Here is a 16,127-nt window from a genome sequence, read left to right as displayed (position 1 = left end):
GGCCTGTGCAAGGTCAGAAGGGAAATTCCATGGGACTAAAAGGCATCCCAGGTCTTGTAGCTAGAGAAGGACATGTTTGGCAGTTGTCACTATTTAACAGGAATGGTTCCTATTTTCTGGAACTTGTCTCTGGCAAAGCACTGTCCCTGCCTTGCCTTTGGGATGGGCATTGTTGAAACTGTGTTAATTATGAGTTGCTTTTGCTCAGCAGCATCCCCAAGGCTTCTAAACATCTCTCACACACCTCATCTTTAACACTCACACATGCTGATGTCTCTCACATTCAGCATTTGAGAACATGTTGTTGGACTCAGGATTTCTCACAATATTTGCACCTTCTTGGCTTTTAAAGATTGCTGGGCAGTCCCATTTTATGCCTGGATTTTATCTACTGCTGGGTTATCTTTTCTTGATGTTATCATTTTATTGAGTTGTTGCATAGTCTGTTTTATTATGTATGCTGCCTGTTGAGTCAGCCACCAGAGAGACACGGCTGTTTCCTTGGTCTTACTCCTGAAACAAGGTATCTAAGCAGTTAAAGTTTTTCCCATCATGGCAGGAAAAGCTTCCCCTCCTAACTTTCTGGGTGACACCTGTGCAGGGAAAGGAACTGGCTATGTGCAAACATGGCTGATATGCCTTTATTTTTCCCCCAACCTGCATTATTTGTAAAAAGCACTGTTGCTGTTCAACTAGTGAACCAGGGGGAAATGGGGCACCTCATGCTTAGGGAACAAATTTGCCCCTCCATTCTTTCCGTCCAGCTTTTACAACCCTCCCCAGACTTACCACATCCCATTCCTTGAGTGTTTTTTGCCTGGTTGGGAAGTGTCCTTGAATTGTGATACTGGTTCTTGCTTAACTTGGATGGGGGAATCTATGTGTGCACAGAATCCTCTGAATTTTCTGCAGCTAGAAAGTGCAAAAGTAAGAGTTCCATCTTTTGCTCTGCTCATCTTTGCTGCTTTTGACTTTGAACATGACTCCAGTTAGCATGTGCCCCCAGAACATTGCTCATGATGGAATGAGACCCTTGGGTTACAAATGTTCCCCACCCTGCTGCTAGAATTTTTCCTCCCTGACATCATTTCCTTTAGGCATAGGCAGACACAGTTTTGCCACTAGTGAAAACTAGGCAAAAGCCACACGCTTCCTTCTTACCGCTTTCCATAAACTGCAAAGCCCCCTTTTCGTGGATGTAAGATCCCCCCACAACTTTTTTAAATAAATAAATGTAGAATTCAAAATGAAATTGTATCTGGTTTGGTTATACATTAAGAACTTGAAGCCCCCAAAAAATGATGTGGAATTCACTGATGCAGCTCAAGGACAGTATTTGGCAAATTTGGAAAGAATCAGCCAGCTGGTGGGTGCTAAATGGGGCTGTTTGTATTCTGTAAATAATTCAGCATCCTAAGCTTTCAGTGTTTTTAAGAAAGTTTCTAGCTCTCGTGGTTAAGAAAATAAGTTTGAAACTATTGCTTTGGTGCAATAGATACCTCCCCTCTCTCAAACAAATGGCCAGATCAATTAAGCAGCGTTCTTCATGCCCAGTAGGTTTGGAACTTGTTGGCAATAGCAGAACTATGGATGAACTGAGGGATGCAGGTGGCACTGTGGTCTAAACCACTGAGCCTCTTGGGCTTGCCGATCAGAAGGTCAATGGTTTGAATCCCCGCAACGGGGTGAGCTCCCGTTGCTCGGTCCCATCTCCTGCCAACCTAGCAGTTCAAAAGCACACCAACGCAAGTAGATAAATAGGTACCACCGCAGCAGAAAGGTAAACGCGTTTCTGTGTACTCTGGTTTCCATTATGGCGTTCTGTTGCACCAGATGCGGTTTAGTCATGCTGGTCACATAACCCAGAAAGCTGTCTGTGGACAAATGCCAGCTCCCAGAGCCTGAAAGCGAGGTGAGCGTTACAAACCCATAGTTGCCTTTGACTGCACCTAACCGTCCAGGGGTACTTTACCTTTACCTTTATGGATGAACTTGAGCATGTCCCAGTGTGTTTCAGGTAAATGTGCTGCCTCAATAATGTTTGTGATAGAGGCAACTAGCCCCCTTATGGGGGCTTAAGGCTCTGACTTTTAGCACTGGCTCCAAGAGCAAAGGATTCGCTTCTAGTATCAATAAAATCTTAATAGAAATGGTGACAGGCCTCCTTATTGGACTGAAAGCGGTCTATGAGATACATATGGGTAAGCAGAGTGATGAAGTGAAATGTACAAATCTATGGTTTTCCCAACCAGAGAAGTCACTGTCAATTTGCATAAGGGAAAACACTTTAAAATTAGCCATAAATGGTAGAGAACTCCAGGACAACTATTGCCTATGGAAACTAACACTTACTCCAGGCCTTGGAGGGTTAAGCTACCTGGGAGACCCTCACAGGTACCACCTTTTTTTGTTTGAGTTCATAACTTAATTCTAAGAAGAATCGCACCCGGGGCATCAGGCAAGCTCTGCACAGGTCCGAACATTTCTTCTTGTACTTCTTTGGCGATCACTTGTAGCCGAGTAAGATTGTCTTCCATAAAGACGGTTTTAACAGTGGACCCATAAGTGACTGTAGAGGCCAGTTCTGGATCCATACATCCTTCCACAGTGGGGGCATAGATTTCCAGGCAGGAAATGATCATGGTGAGGGTTTGCCAAGCGTGCCTTCCTCTTAGCACATTTCTCCCTTTCATCCTGACTTCAAGCATCTTCAAAGCCCATGACACCTTTGGTAAAGGCTGTTCTCCAGTTGGAGCACTCACAGGCCAGTGTTTCCCAGTTGTCATTGTTTACACTACATTTTTTTAGATTTGACTTGAGAGAGTCTTTAAATCTCTTCTGTTGACCACCAGCACTACACTTTCCATTTTTGGGTTGGCATGGATGTGGTGCTAGAGACACTTATTACCACTTACTATGTTGTGATGAGGGCAGGAATGAGACAATGATATCGTGTAACCCACACTCAGCCCATGGAACACACATTTGCTGGACAGCATATCTTCAACATGTCTTTTTCTCTCTTTAATTACAGCAAGTGCCACAGCCCCGACGGTCTTCCCATTGCCTCCCTGTAGCCAAGACTCCTCTACTGCCTCCCTGGTCTCCATAGGTTGTCTGGTCTCTGGCTACTTTCCAGAACCGGTCGAAGTACAGTGGAATTCGGGAGCCATCTCCAGCGGCATCCAGACCTTCTCTGCACTATTAGATTCATCCAGTGGCCACTACACTCTCACCAGCCAGCTCACCATCCCAACCAGCACCTGGGAATCAGAGAAGTTTGAATGCAATGTCACACATGCAGCTACCGGCTTCACAGCCAACAAAAACATTCAGCGTGAGTCTTTCTGGGCCTTGGTTATCTGCTTGCTTCTTAACTCTCAAATGGGCAATCAATGCAGTTGAAGAAAATAAAGTAAATTACTTGGGTGGAGAGAGTGGGGCAATAGATGCAATATTTTTGGGTAGTATTATTGTCTCATTTCAAGGCACATTAAGCATGGCAGGCACCAACAAAAAGAAAAATGTCTTTGCCCAACAAGGCTTACAAATGAAATATAGGGGTTGGAGTGGAAAGAACGAGTTTGGAATCCTCCATTCAGTACCAACAATGGTATAAGAAAAAGTCAGGTTGCACCATTTCAGATTTCAGTTGTCAGCGGCAAGTTGGAGCATCATCCAGCAGCAACTTTTTTGAATACATTTCAAGGTTAGATTAATTTAGAAGGATTTGTGGCCATTTATAGATCATTCTTCTTTGGAGCAATTTTACCAAAACACAAAACATACACACACATGTGAATGGCATTCATGACCCCTCATTTTAATTCATTATATGAGTTGTCAACCTGCAGAACCAGTGAAATGACTTAAGTTCTGGGGTGGTTGGCTGTTCCTGCGGCCCACTCACTTGTAATGTTGGAAGGAATGGTTAGGATTGATCACCCTGTACCAAGGCAAAGCATGATAGCTACAGGGGGGAGGCAAGCTTTGAAAAGGGATACGGAGTGGGGGGAAAGTGCCTTGATGAGAAGGTGAGGCTGTTCATAACTTTGGGGTCAGCATGTCAAAAGGTGGGGAGGGTGATAACAGGAGAACCAAAAGAGGCAAATTGCAGATGAACTAGTAGCCACTTAGACCTCAAAGCTTACATGGAGAGGGAAATAGGTGGCAAAGTGAAGCTCACTAAGACATGGGGAAGGGGGATAGATCACAAACAAATAATATTAATTCCCCTCACATGTGGACGGGAGAGAATATCAGTTCAGTTAAGATTTAAATATCAATCAACCTAATTCACAACAAAACTTGAATGAAAACACAGCCATCTTTCAAATTCACACTTATCCAAATTTTGCAAAGCAGTTCTCCAGCCAAGTAGTGTGTACAAAAATGCATCTACTAGGGAAAGATGTGCACAAAAATGGATATATTGGTATAAATAACATATAAAAAGCATTATATCAGGAGCACTGCTTAGCAAAAATGTTTATATTAGGCAAGATTGTATGTAAAGACAGCATGTTAGGAAAAAAATAGATTAAAATGCAGATGAATTTTCGTAAGTACTTATTTTAGAAATATTTGTATAGAGATACGGAGAATGGGGGGGGGGAACTGAGAGAAATTAAAATAGACAAGTTAACCCATCCCTGCCTTCCCATAACTTATACCCCTCCAGACTCTCCTGCGAAACCAGCAGTGGTCCCAGAAGTCCGCCTGCTCCATTCCTCCTGTGATCCCAGGCATGCCACCATTGAGCTGCTCTGCATTATCTCCAGCTTCTACCCCAGCAGGGTGACGATAGAGTGGCTAGTGGGTGGGCAACCTGGGTTGCTATCCTCGGTCACAGCACCACCCAGGAAGGATGCCCACGGATACACCTTCAGTACCACAAGCACAGTCAATGTTAGCAAAGAAGACTGGCAGGCTGGGAATACCTACCACTGCCAGGTGTTCCACGAAGCAACCCAAACCAAATTGAAAAGCAAAGCGAAGATATGTGAAGGTAGGAAAGGTTGACTGAGCTGGCACTTGTGTTTTCCTCTGTTTTGGTGGGCATGGACTGGAATGCAAGGGGGAGGATGACAACAGCTTCGGGTTACAGAGGGTCCTCTCAGGTGCTAAGCATTTCAAGATAGTGTCCTTCCTAATTCATACACACACAGACAGACAGACACACACACAGTGATAACTCAGTTTGGGAACTTAATCCGTTCCGGAAGTCCGTTCTTAAACCGAAACCATTCTTAAACCGAGGCGCACTTTGCCTAATCAGGCCTCCCGCCACCGGTGCCCTTCCACTGTTTGGCTTCCGTTCTTAGACTGAGGTAAAGTTCTCAAAACACTACTTCAGGTTTTGCGTAGTTCATAAACTGAATCATTCATAATCGCTCCCCACATCAAATGGGGGGTGGGGTTTGTGTCGTTGCGCACAGCCCCCCCATCCTATGCGGCTTGCTAAAATACAACCTGGCTTTGCCCCCTCCCACACTGGATACGTGGAGGTTCCCGCCCACACAATAGAGGGTGGAACTTACCTGGGAGTCCTCTTAAACCAAGGTACCACTGTGTGTGTGTGTGTGTGTGTGTGTGTGTGTGTGTGTGTGTGTACATATGCATACATACATGCATACATACATACATACATATGTGCTGCTTTCTATTATGGCCCATTGAAATAAACCTTTTCCCATTGACTGCAGTGTACACATGACCTTAATAGTAGAGTAGTTATTTTCCATTTCTACTGGAAGCAGGACTCAGGGAAGACATAGTGCAGGGGACATCAGAGTGCCGCAAAGGTCCATGAAAAGTCTTGGCAAATATGCTATCCTCTTCAGGGGGTTGGGGTCAGAGGACATTTTCCATCCTCTACAACATGTAGTTTGACTCAATGGTGTAAACCTTCTCCTGGATAGAACAATAAACCATAGAATCATAGAGTTGGAATAGACCACAAGGGCCATCGAGTCCAACCCCCTGCCAAGCAGGAAACAATGTAGTCTTGATAGCAGAAACTGATGTTGTAGAAGAGGGTGATAGGGAACTGTTTGTTCCTGCTCATTATTCACAATGGAATATGGAGGGTGACAGGGAACTATTTTTATTTTATTTTTTGCTTGGTTACTGACAATGGAATATGGAGCTTTTATTGATTCTCGGACACCCAAGGGCACCAAATGCCAGCTTCTTTCCTTTAATACATGTACCAGGTGTGGAGTTATTGATCCCTTTTACTCTGCAGCAAGGAATGCCCTTCTTAACAGGATGCATGCAAGCCCCTAAAACAGCAGGGAAGGGAGGGGCGGTTGGAGAAGTAACATGACGTTTGTATCCCCAGATAATACTGATTGCCCCTCCGCTGGCATTAGCGTGCGAATCATGCCCCCAACCGCAAAAGACTTGTACATAAACAGAGACCCTACGCTCACCTGTGTGGTGGAAAATCTGGAAAATTCAGATGGGCTGAAAGTCACCTGGTCACGGGCAGATTCAGGACCTGTGAGCCCAGGTTTATTGGAAGTGAAAGAAGAGCTTAATGGAAAGTACACCGCGACCAGCTCCCTCCCTGTCACAACGTGGCTGCAGGGTGAGGAATTCACCTGCAAGGTGGAATATCCAGGCTTGACTGCTCCCATCACTAAGACCATTGCCAAGACAACAGGTAAGGGGGGAAACAGAGTTGGTCTCCCATCATGGGGCTGGTGTCCTTGTGTTCCAGCAGGAAAGAGAATACACAGCACCACTTGGCTCATCTGTGATTTACATTGCGGACACACTTTGCAATCTCACACAGTCTGGTGGGGGTATTGTGCAGGTTTGCACAATCATTCTACACTTGTCTCTGCTCACAGGTTTTTATGGTGCTTGAGAAACCTGCAATGCATGCTTTTTATCAGAAGGCGACACTGGGACTATTTCCATCTCCAGCTAAGGATCCTTCTAACCCCTGAATCTGTCTATTGATAGGTAGATGAAGGATTGAGCCAGTTCTGTTGAGGGCAGTTCATTATCCTTGCCCTGGTGGCCTAATCCATACATTTAAGGAGGTACCTGGAAAGAACATTGTGGGAACTTGAGCATACCAATACAGTGGTGCCCCGCAAGACGAATGCCTCGCAAGACGAAAAACCCGCTAGACGAAAGGGTTTTCCGTTTTTCGATGTGCTTCGCAAGATGAATTTCCCTATGGGCTTGCTTCGCAAAACGAAAAAGTCTTGCGATTTTTTTCACTCCCCCCCTTTTTCTAAGCCGCTAAGCTGCTAATAGCCTTTTAGCCACTAAGCCGCTAAGCCTTTAATAGCCGCTAAACCGCTAATAGTGCTAATCCGCTAAGCCGCTAATAGGGTTGCTTCGCAAGACGAAAAAAATGCTAGACGAAGAGACTCACGGAACGGATTAATTTCATCTTGCGAGGCATCACTGTACCTTCTCAGGAAAGACTGGGATTCTCTGTGTTATGGGCCCCCTGTGTATATCTGTTAAGAGAAAGTAGACTGTGTAAAACCTCTGCTATCTTGGTTTGGTACCTTATGTATTCATCCAGCTCGAAGAAGCCCAACCCATGTTGCACTTCTTCCTACCCAGGTCCACGTGCACAAGAGCTTCGGCTAAATGCATTCTAGCTTGTTAATGTTGTCGTTGAGGATTTACTCTGTCTTCTGTACTTGAAACTGTTTTTCAAGCCATTTGGCAGATAATAATCAGCACTCCTGTCCAAACCACAAGCCCCAGGATTCTCTTGGGGAGAAGCCATGACATTCAAATTGTAACAGGAATTGCAATATGGATAGATTAATTTCTAAAACTTTGTTTGCTGTGCTGTTTATGAATGTGAATGCCACAAGAGAAGGCAGAGCTTTTCATTTATTTATTTGTACATACATACATACAGGTTTCCCCAACCACTCTGGGCAGCTCCCAACAGAATATTAAAACACAATAAAACATCAAACATTAAAAACTTCCCTAAACAGGGCTGCCTTCAGATGTTTATTTCCATGACATCTGATGGAAGAACGTTCCACAGGGTGGGTGCCACCACCAAGAAGGCCCTCTGCCTGCTCCCGCCCCTTGCAACTTCACTTCTCGCAGAGAGAAAACCACCAGAAGGCCCTTGGCGCTGGACCTCAGTGTCTGGGCCGAACAATGGGGGTGGAGACACTCCTTCAGGTATACTGGGCCGAGGCCCTTTATGGCTATCAAGGTCAGCACCAACACTTTGAATTGTGCCCAGAAGCAGGGTGCCTGTGTATATCATGGAGACAAGCAATGCTTTTTTTCTAGAAAAATAAGTGCCATTACTCACCATTAAGTGATTACAGTTAAGTGCCATACTTTTTAAAGACAAAACGAAAGGTGTTGGTACTGTGTACCCTTGAATACCCCCCCCCCCGTGGGGGGGGAGCACTGTTTCCTGACCAGAAAGAAGAGCACAGGTAGACTCTGGGGGAATCCTCATGCAGTTTCAGATAATATGACGGGCCTTTTGGGATCATTATTGGGAATGTATTGCAGCATCCACTAAATGGTTCTAATCTTAATCACTGCTGGCACATCTTTTCTCTCATACATTTCCCCACCCCACCCCACCCCCAAAGGCAACATAAAGGCTCCCAAGGTTTTCCTCTTCTCCCCACACAACGAGGAAATCCGTGCTCGGCCACCAATGCTGACGCTCACCTGCCTGGTGACAGGATTCACCCCAAAAGAAGTTTCTATCCAGTGGCTGAAGAATAACAATGCCATGCCTGAAGATCACCATGTCAACACGCCGGTCATGAAAGACAAGAGCAACAACTCCCACTTCATCTACAGCAAGCTGACAATCCCATTCTCTGACTGGAACAATGGAACCCCTTTCACTTGCATAGTTTACCACGAAGCCCTCCCTATGAAGTTCACCCAGAGGACCGTGGAGAAAACCCAGGGTAAAAAATGATGGCCATGCCTCCTACGGCACTGTAACCTCTTCAGCCTCTCCCGGATTTTCCTCTAGCATTGTCAGATAAACCTGTGTAAAGGTCTTCCATGCATGCATGCATGTTTGGCCTATGGCTGAATAAAAGAGAACTAACTCAGATATATCCCATGTTGTGGTCACTTGCAGGAGAATCGATGACTGGCGTGGGGTGGGTGGGTTCTGGAAAGCAAGGAGAGAATGGATTTATTAAGTGGGTCTTCATGATATTGGAAGCAAAATGTATTCGCCATTATCAGAGCTACGCCATGGGGAGTGGGGAGGTTGCAAAGGTCTGGTGTCAGTATATGTGAAGTTTTACTGCTCACAACAGGCCTCTGTTATGTGCCAGAAGTGAGAGGGATTTGGTCCAAAGACACCCAGTGAGCTTCATCTAGATAAATGGTGATTTGAATCTGGGTCAAATTCCACTAGGCTCAAGTCCAATATCCTGTCATCTGCTCCACACTGGCTTCCCTCTGTACATGTCCATACACAGGAAGCTGCTCTCCTTTTTATGTCTGGTGCTGAAAACAGCTGCTATAACACTGAAGAGGAATATTTATGTATCCTCCTCTCCCACAAAGATTCTGTTGCAGATCCCCCCTCAACCTCTCCCATCACAACCACCAGCAGCTCCATCCTTTGGTCAACTGCCACCAGGCCTCTGTTCCTCAGTGGTTCAAACTAGTCAGTTGTGGCAGAGCTGTGGAGTTCACTGCAGACCCAGAAACCGTATTATAACTCAGTGTTCTGTGTATTAGAAGCTGATAGATAATATTGCAGCAGGAAAATAAGCTGTGGAGGACAGTGTAAACAAGCAAAACTGAAGCAGCAGCAGAGCAAGGGGACCAGAAAGTCAAGAAGGTCCAATATGCTAACAAGGCTTGGGTGGCTCAAATAGAAGCAACAGATTTAGAAATGGGAGCATGTATGGGAACACACACACACAAACACAAGCACAAACACAAACCAAGGGAGTAAAAATAAAAAGGCTGGGGAAATGAGCAAAATGTCTTTTTAAATTTGCCACAGTCCCAAAAAATCAAGGCCCAAGCCTCATATTCTAATTTTGCCTTCTTGATATGAATATGTATTCTGCCCATTGCAGATGATAGGTGGGAAATTATTTTACGTTGCCCTTCTCTTCTTCTGTCTTCAATGAATGACAGTACTAGTTACAGATATTGGCTGTATCCAATGTTAGCCTTACTCACAGCAGACCCAGTGGAATTAATGAATAAGACTACCACTTGTCCATTAATTTCAATAGCTCTACTCTGAGTAGGACTACCATTGGCTACCATCTGTGCAAGGTATGTTCTCTGCTACAAGGACAGAGATATCTGTATGGAGCTGGAAGTACAGGAGCAGGCGAGGCATCCTGGGGAAAGATAGTTCAACAGAGAGCAGGAGTAAGGGAGTCATAGGGCCAGAAAGTAGCCAGCAGTCATCTGGTGCAACAGTCATGCACACTCACCATCGACAATATATAGCTTTCCTTCATATCAACTCACATTGTCCAGATTTTTCATCTCAGGGAGGCAGCAGAAGAAACTAAGAAAATGCATCACACCTGCATTGCCTGAGAGCAAAGAATAGTCTGTAAGAGCCAGACTAAATGAGATAACAGGGACAAGGAGCAGCCACAGGGAAGCCACAGGACTACATACCTGGGTCCTTACAAAATTTATCCCTCAAAGTGGCTGTTGACTATAAAAAAAACCAAGTGACAGTTAGCATCCCATCTGTGAAATTAATAATTATGATAATGATGATAGCAATTATTATTATTATTATTATTATTATTATTATTATTATTATTATTAGACCCTAAATCTGATTGGGATGGGTGAGCAAACTGAGCCAAGCTTTGGATAGATTGGCGAATAGGTCAGATGGATGAGGAGCCATGAGAGAAAATCAAATTCACTGAATATTCAGGACATATTTTTGGACTGGCCTTACATTGAGGGTGGGATGTGAGAGATAATATGTTAGAGAAGGCGCTTTGACCCAATCATGACATGCAGGTATACAATGGGGGGTATTTTTCCCCCCTCACAGAGATAGCCTGGGATCACCTCAGAACCACCCACTCAAACACATACAAACAAAAAGATAAGCTGCCTCAAAATCTCTTGACATTTTGAGCAGTGATCTTAAAAATCGGGGGGGGGGGGATTTCTAAGTACACTTGGGCCCAGCAGCCCAAATCTCCACTCAAACACTCTTGCCCAGTTACAGGTAGGTAGCCGTGTTGGTCTGCCGTAGTTGAAACAAAATTTAAAAAAATCCTTCCAGTAGCACCTTAGAGCCCAACTAAGTTTGTTATTGGTATGAGCTTTCGTGTGGATGCACACTTCTTCAGATACCTTGCACATGAAAGCTCATACCAATAACAAACTTAGTTGGGCTCTAAGGTGCTACTGGAAGGAATTTTTTTATTTTGTTTTGACTCTTGCCCTAATTATGCTGCAATGATGTGGCCTCAGCCACCTACACATGAAATGAACACAACTCCCTACCCACACCTACTTGCTGGTTACTCCATACTTTGATGTTAACAGGTGGCCTGCTTTGCATACTGGCTAGTGTTCGGTTTTGGTGGTTAGAAGACCAGATTCAAAGCCCCAATCAACCATGATGCTCACTGTGTGGCCTTTCTATATGTCCCTCAGAAGAGAGGGGGGGCTGAAGAACTAGGCATAAACATTACCTGGGATGAACAGGGTGGGTTACCAAAACTCTAACATCAAGCCTCTATTTCAAAATTTAGATGATATTTATTGTTATATAGGCCATAGATGATCTTGCAGATGTGCAGTTCATGCGTCATAGGTTTTGGGGTTTTGTAGTCCGTGTTAGACTGTAAGAATAAGAAGAAATATAAGAATAGTACATCAGTACTACTGAGTAGAACCTATGAGTCCGTATAACTCTAAGTGAAGTGTGCATGCATACTAATACCTGCCACTTGTATCTATATTACTATGGACAGGGAAGACTTGGCAAACAAATGGGAGCAGATAGAATCTAATGGGAAAAGTGGATTTTTAAATGGCAACCCATAGCCTGGCATTAGGTCAGGAATTACCTTACCAATGCACTATGATAGAATTCCCACCCTGTGGGTTTCATACATTTCTACCTGCAATTACAGTCAAATTTCAGAACAGGTAGCTTTGAGATTTCTGTAGCCTGTGTTGATTACAAAGGGTATAGACATTAGTGGTGGGTGAAGCTTGGGAATGTTTTATGGTGAATACAGGGATTGACGTCTCTCTCTCTCCCCTCACAGAGGTGACTGTGTCAACAATGGATGATTACAGCGATGAGAAGGAGGAGGAACTGGACCGCCTGTGGCGAACCATCTTCATTTTCTTTGTTCTCTTCCTCCTCAGTGTTTGTTATAGTGCCACCATTACACTGTTCAAAGTGAGTAGAGGGGAAGGGATATTATATATCGACATTTGCATTTAAATGGTGGAGGAAGGGAGGCAGAATAAACACATCAGGGATAGAAAGACGAGAAAAGACAAAGGGATAATGCTGAGATGTTTGTACTGTTAGTTGTAAATTACTGTTAGTTGTAAATTATTCTGTAGAGGAATGAGCCTATAACATGACATGTATACTGTGTCAAACAGTCCATTCAATATCCCATTAAAATCAGAACAACGGGATGGAGAAAAATATTTGACTTGTTGGTTGGAAAGACAAGTTAAGAGTAATGGGATGGGAAAAGATGGCAAGGAATGGTTTTATGGTACATTGCCCAAAGGCCATAGTTCTTCATATGGAATTTGCTCCTGCGAAAGGTAGAAGAAGAGTTCTGATTTGATATCCCACTTTATCACTACCCGAAGGAGTCTCAAAGCGGCTAACATTCTCCTTTCCCTTCCTCCCCCACAACAACCACTCTGTGAGGTGAGTGAGGCTAAGAGACTTCAAAGAAGTGTGACTAGCCCAAGGTCACCCAGCAGCTGCATGTGGAGGAGCGGAGACGCAAACCCGGTTCCCCAGATTACGAATCTACCGCTCTTAACCACTACACCACACTGTAGTGTAGTGACGGCCATCAACTTGGAACGCTTTAAAAGACAAATTCATGGGAAATGAGGTTATCAGTGGCTACTAACTGCAATGGATATATTCTGCCTCCGTTGTTAAAGGCTTGATCCAGCAGGACTCTTTTCATTGTTCTTTTGACATGTTGTTATGTGTAAATAAACACATAAATGTACCTTGCAAACCGTGACTGGCAGGAGATAGGAAGGGGAAAGGAACTAAGAACAAGTAGATCTTGCATATTTTTCTTCTGTACTCATTCCTGCTGTATGTCCTCCTTTATCCCCACTCTCACTACTTCCCACAGGTAAAATGGCTCTTCTCCACTGTGATGCTCCTGAAGAAGCAGTCGTTGGGCCCTGACTATAAGAACGTTAGCCAAAGAGTGGCCTAGAAACATTTTCCTGGGAACTCTTTCCCTGCACCTCACGGGGTGCAAAGAAGTAGTCGCTGGCTGGATTTAGGGCTTCTTCTCCAGTGTGAACGCCCTAATCTTCTCTCTTTCGGCCCCTTCTCCTCCTTGGCGGGTGGAGATGAAGCCCTTCTACTGGTCCTTTAAACATGTCTTCCACAGTGACTGTCAAGAAGAGTGTGTTGTTTTCCAATGTAACTGAACTGTACAGCTTTGTATTTTACGTACTACTTGGTAAATATTCTGTAGGGAGGGTTTTTTTGTACTATATAAGGTAAGATGTGCACAAAGGGAGAGGGAGGGAAGGAATGCTGGTATGTTTTTATGCTGATTTGTTGAAGGTGGAGTGTGACAGTTAGACGTGTGTGTGTGTGTGTGTCTTGGGATTTTGGAGAGGGATAGTGAAGGGTGGCTGGTTTGGAGCTGAGGAGCAATGGGTAGAATGGGCAGAATAGGCAGAATAGGCTATTAATAGAAGTATGAACACATGATATAAAATATCCAGACTCTGTTATGTGCAACATCGTATATGTACCTGTCAACATACAGCTTTTACTGCCATAATAAAGTTTTGGTTTGTTCACGCCACATCTCATGTTTGGCTAAGCTATCAAGGCTGGGACAAAGGGATATTAGTATTGATAAGGTGGCAGCAGAATACTATTTTCTGGGAGAATGCCTTAGGCATTGGAAGCCCAGAGCTCATAACCCTGTAAGGCACATAGGAACCCAGCAGTTGGTGGGGGTGAGAAATCCTTTACCAAGCAAAAGGGGAACAAAACTAAAGTACCCTCTTGCTCCTAAGTGGTGGGCTTGGGCTGGGGAGGGTACAGCAAAGAGGAACCAGCTCTCCCACCCAGCCTGTGATTTATAAAGTTTGGAGACAGATGCACAAGCCTTGAGAAAGGAGCTTCGGCATGTCAACTCTGACTGAGTTCAAAGGTTACAGATAGATAGCCGTGTTGGTCTGCCATAGTCAAAATAAAAAAATTCCTTCCAGTAGCACCTTAAAGACCAACTAAGTTAGTTCTTGGTATGAGCTTTCGTGTGCATGCACACTTCTTCAGATACACTGAAACAGAAGTTGCCAGATCCTTCTATATAGTGAGAAGGTGGGGAGGGGTATTACTCAGAAGGGTGGTGGGAATGGGAGATTGGCAGATAGCTGAGATGAGCCTTCTGAGTAATACCCCTCCCCACCTTCTCACTATATAGAAGGATCTGGCAACTTCTGTTTTAGTGTATCTGAAGAAGTGTGCATGCACACGAAAGCTCATACCAAGAACTAACTTAGTTGGTCTTTAAGGTGCTACTGGAAGGAATTTTTTTATTTGGGTTCAAAGGGTAAAGGTAAAGGTAAAGGGACCCCTGGCCATTAGGTCCAGTCATGACCGACTCTGGAGTTGAGGTGCTCATCTCGCTTTATTGGCTGAGGGAGCCAGGCCATGTGGCCAGCATGACTAAGCCGCTTCTGGCGAACCAGAGCAGTGCACAGAAACGCCGTTTACCTTCCCGCTTGCACTTTGATGTGCTTTCGAACTGCTAGGTTGGCAGGAGCTGGGACAGAGCAACGGGAGCTCACCCCGTCGCAGGGATTCGAACCGCCGACCTTCTGATCGGCAAGTCCTAGGCTCTGTGGTTTAGACCACAGGGTCACCCGCATCCCTATGGGTTCAAAAGGACTTACTACTAAATAGCTATGCATAGGATGGCAGCCTGAGATCCCTCAGTCCTTACGTCCACTGCATCCTCCCTTTTTTAGGGCTTCAGGCCTCCTCTCCACCCCATGTGCATTATTTGCCTGTTCATCAACATGCCCCCTTCGCTCACAGGCATCCAGTCTACCCTAGCTGTGGGAGACTCTGACAGCCCCAAGGGGGCACAAAATAATACTAATACTAGTACTAAGAAGACCCACTAAAATGTAACAGTACCAAAAAGAATTATTGTGAAAATAAGAACTAGTTTTGGAGGGCACCGAATATTGCCCTCTCTCAGGGCATGGTATTACCAAAGTCCACCTCTGATTCAGACCTATCCTATTGTAGCCAAATCCACCTAAGGACAGTACACAAATGTCCTTAAACTCCTTCCCTATTACTGAATACTTAAATATATCAGTTTTATGACCCACCCAGCACCACCACCATGTTCTTCATCAGAATCATGACTGGCACTGACTGCTGTTTTCATATATTGCCTGTTTTGTGGTCATAACTATATTTACTAGACATCAATAAGAACATACCAAAATGAAATAGTCTACCTACAGTTTTTATTTTGGCAAGGGGTGTGTGTTTTTGTTCCTCCTTTACATACTTTCAAAGGAACTTCATCCTCTCTTGAAAATTCCACCTGTTGTCCTTCATTCCCATAAAATCAGTGCTGGCGGAACCTGCAGATTTGCAGGTGTCATTGGACTCCAGTTCCCAGCAGCCACAGTCAGCATAAGAAATGGTCAGGGGTGATGGGTTTTGTAGTCCAACAACCTCTGGAGGACCACAGTTTCCTCACTCTTTACTGACATCTTGGTTTACCTGGACTCTTACATAGAGCCACTTCTCTCTGTTTCTTCAAAGGCTTCCTCAAAGCTCAGGCTTCCTCAAAGCTCACCTTTTCCATAAAGCATTTTGGCCCTTCAGTCTCATCCCCGACTCAGAGGTACAGTGGTACCTCGGGTTA

At 44.6% G+C, this 16,127-nt stretch overlaps 1 gene segment (V, D, J or C); it reads left to right on the top strand.

Annotated features, from left to right (window-relative positions):
• Nucleotides 1–1,982: 1,982 nt before the first annotated feature.
• LOC309517555 (Ig gamma chain C region-like) lies at nt 1,983–9,083 on the top strand. The segment is given in 5 exons: nt 1,983–2,017; nt 2,997–3,337; nt 4,682–5,008; nt 6,344–6,667; nt 8,604–9,083.
• Nucleotides 9,084–16,127: the final 7,044 nt, after the last annotated feature.

Source organism: Podarcis vaucheri, assembly GCF_965113315.1.
Source record: "Podarcis vaucheri genome assembly, chromosome: 13".
NCBI classification, from domain to species: Eukaryota; Metazoa; Chordata; class Lepidosauria; order Squamata; family Lacertidae; genus Podarcis; species Podarcis vaucheri.
This window is presented reverse-complemented; position numbering and strand designations above follow the sequence as displayed.